A 3,524-nucleotide genomic window follows, 5' to 3' on the forward strand; every position below is an offset into this window, starting at 1 on the left:
TACGAATCCAAAGTGGAACATGGAAGATCAACTTGTCAAGGATTACATAATTACTCTATGGATTCCTCTCTGATAGGTAACTTTCTTCCTTTCTCAACTGCAAAAGAGGTTTGGGATACAGTTCGTACCACTTACTTTGATGGGAACGATTTGACACAATTGCTTGAATTAAAAAGAAAGGTTAATCGGGTCACACAATCGGATGGATCTATTGAGGTTAATCGGGTCAAGGAAAATAAATCTACTATATATTTTTTTTAAGATCTGAAAAAAGTTTAGTCCAATATGTATACAGATTTCTAAAAGGTTAATTTCAGATAACCAATTTCAAAATCTTATAATTTATCATTTGTCATACATCTTTTCCTAAAATTTGAAGGTTTTTTCTCTCAGTAAGTTTTTTATTTGCGTCTAACATGTAGGAGGGTTCGTGAGGAAAGTTCAAAGTTCAGAGGATTTAGTGAGTACCCCAAAGTTAAAGAGGTGTTATGTGAAATTAACTTTATGTTATGTAATTGCGCATCTCTTACTTCAACACCAACGAAAAAAGATAAACCTCTGAAACTATCACACACTTCTAATATTTGCTGAAATGTGGTAAACAAAATGGGCTAAGCCTATATATGTCATTTCCTTCATTAATAATTCCTAGATGGAGTTCCAATACAGAACTTAAAACTTTTCATATATTCTAATGCATGCACAATTTCTTTTGGATTTTATGAAGTATATATCGTTTATTATTTACATGTGAAATTTCATCATATTTTTTATAAATATTTATTGCTACATATCACGTTCTTGGCCTTTTCCCCCTTTATATATTGCATAGACTAAACACGTTATCACATGCTAAATTCCTAAATACAAATTCAAATTAGAATGGAAGTCTAAATGAGATAAAAATTTTCATATAAAAATCAAAATAATTAGACTTATCCATGCAAGTACGGACATAACACTTGTTACCTTAATAAACATAATTTGATTATTACTGAAAGCAGGATAAAATTAGATACCCCTGTACCAATGAACTTGAAGTAAACAACAATTTATTAAAATTTCGAATTTGTTCGTTAGCTGGTTTGCCCGAGTGGTTAAGGGGGAAGACTTAAGATCTTCTGCACACAAGTGCGCATGGGTTCGAACCCCATAGCCAGCAGTATATTTTGCATACTACATATATATGCTTTTATCCTTAATTTTCAGGGGTTTTGTCATGGTTTTTTTTTAGATATTAGTCCTTTAAATCATATGTACTTTACATTAGTCCCTCAAATCTTCATATTTTACTGTTAGTCTCCCAAATTGCTTTAATGTGTTGATATTGGTCAATATAGTTAGCTGCTGATAAAACTTTAGGGAATATTCCATTTTCTTTAATCATTATCATCAATGGATAGTTATATCTCTCACTTAAAAAATCCAAACCTATAACCAATTACACCGAACCTGTTAAGAACCTCCTAGCTAGGGGTGTCAAACCGTATCCGTATCCGAGGAAATATCTGTAGCCGTATCCTAACAACGTATCCGTTAGGATACGAATATGGTTACTCAAATCTATAACCGATAGGATATGGTTTTGAAGTGAAATATCCGTATCTGTATCCGAAAATATCCGAATACATATTGGTCATACTCTTACGATAGTTTTGAGTCTTAGATTATGGATTTGTGATTAATTTTGATGATCAAGATGTCTAATCTTAGCTTTTCAATCATAATGAACATATTAACAAACTCTTTTTGTATCACATGACTATATTTTCCTGAATACTATCTAGTTTTCTAATAGCCTTTTTGTATCCGCATGCATATCCGTTTATATATCCGCATCTATATCCGTAACCATATCCAATTTTGGTGGATATGGATATAAAATTTTCTTACCAACGTATATCCGTATCCAAATCCATATCCGAGATGGGTAAACGGATATGAATATAGTAATTGTCATATCCGAACAGTATCCGCTCAGTTGACACCCCTACTCCTAGCCCATACCCATTTAATAAAACCCAAAGCCATTGGGCAGCCAACATCCTCTCCTTCTATTACCTCTCCTCCTCCTGCTCCCTCTTCTTCGCTATCCTCTTCCTCCCTCCCTTCCTCTCTCAGCTGCACACAAATTACCCACCTCTCATTCCCTCTCTCTCCTCATGCCATCCAACAATAGCCCACAGCCTATACAAGCCCAAGAGCTTCTAGCCATATTCAACTTAATGAGCTTGCTTTCAGCTGACGGCCCATAATTGGCCCAACTCCGCCTTCATTCGTGCACAGACAAGCCATGGCTAGGAGTCACCACCAAGAGCTCAACCCATGAAAGAACCCGTTCTCATCCACCCCCACAACCTCCACTCCCGCCAACAATCTCTCCTCCTCCACGACTGCCACGGTGCCACCCCATCAACCACTGTTGTTGCTTCTCGATCTCCAATCATCTCCCTACCTACCCATCAACTCCGGCGATTATTGAAACAGGGTTGAGAGAAAGGGAAATGACTTGGTTAGGATAATTAAGCGGGTGGAGATATTTTGGTAATTGACTATTAATGATTAATCTAAACCTAGCCAGAGTTGATGATTTTAGATGAAAAAACTAACAGAGGGACTAATATCAGCACGTTATGGTGATTTGAGGAATTAATGTCAAAATAGAAGATTTGGGGGACTTATCAAAATACTGATGATGTAAATGTCTAATATCTAAAAACCCTTTTGTCATATTAGACCTGCATATCATATTTTTTGTTTCTAGTAATCCTTTCAAAAATAATTTAATATTTATTTTTAATTTTTAGGGTTTTTGTCATATTAATACTCCATATCCTATTTATCCTTTTAAAATATTTTTTTCATATTTATCCTCATTTTTTAGGGTTTTTGTCATATTATATTCGATCTCAATGACTTTGTTGTTTTTCTAGTTATGCTAAGATTGCAAGACACAAGATGGTTGAAGCTTAAGTAAATTTATCTGTTGTGACAAGTCTAATTGAGGCCTCTATTTTCTGTATACTATTTTGTTTTTGGTTTCATTTCATAATTAAGATTTAACAAAAATATATGGCCTGTTTTTCCTTGGAAGTTGGATATAACAAATACAAATAGGCTAAAGGGAAGTTCTTCCTTCTTTTTTCGCTAGTGATCTGTTGAAGAAATTTAATGAAACTCTGTATATAATTTCATTCTCTATCATCTAAAGAATAATTATAACTAATTAATTAGACTATGTTCTCCTACGCTATATAAGAGAGAAGTGTAGACTCTCTTACCGAGTTACAATTTAATTTGTTGATGTCAGTTATCAAACAGGGGGTTTATGTGTGGATTATGGAGGTGTTAGGATGCATTGATCTTCTTTGATGGTTGATCCCCCAATAGACTACTGACCTTCCTACAGAACTACAACACGTTAGAGGACCGAAGTTGGGTTCTCTGATGATTCCTCCAACGATGAAGTCAACATTTGAGCTTGAGTGGAGAAGTAATATGGAGATAGTGTGTTTTTAACAAGA

The 3,524-nt window shown here is 34.6% G+C and overlaps 1 non-coding gene across 1 annotated transcript; it reads left to right on the forward strand.

The window, feature by feature from the left end:
* Positions 1,080-1,162, forward strand: TRNAL-UAA. Its single transcript has one exon. It is a non-coding gene; the product is annotated as a tRNA-Leu (tRNA).

This window comes from Asparagus officinalis, chromosome 9, assembly GCF_001876935.1.
Source record: "Asparagus officinalis chromosome 9, Aspof.V1, whole genome shotgun sequence".
In the NCBI taxonomy this organism is placed as follows: domain Eukaryota; kingdom Viridiplantae; phylum Streptophyta; class Magnoliopsida; order Asparagales; family Asparagaceae; genus Asparagus; species Asparagus officinalis.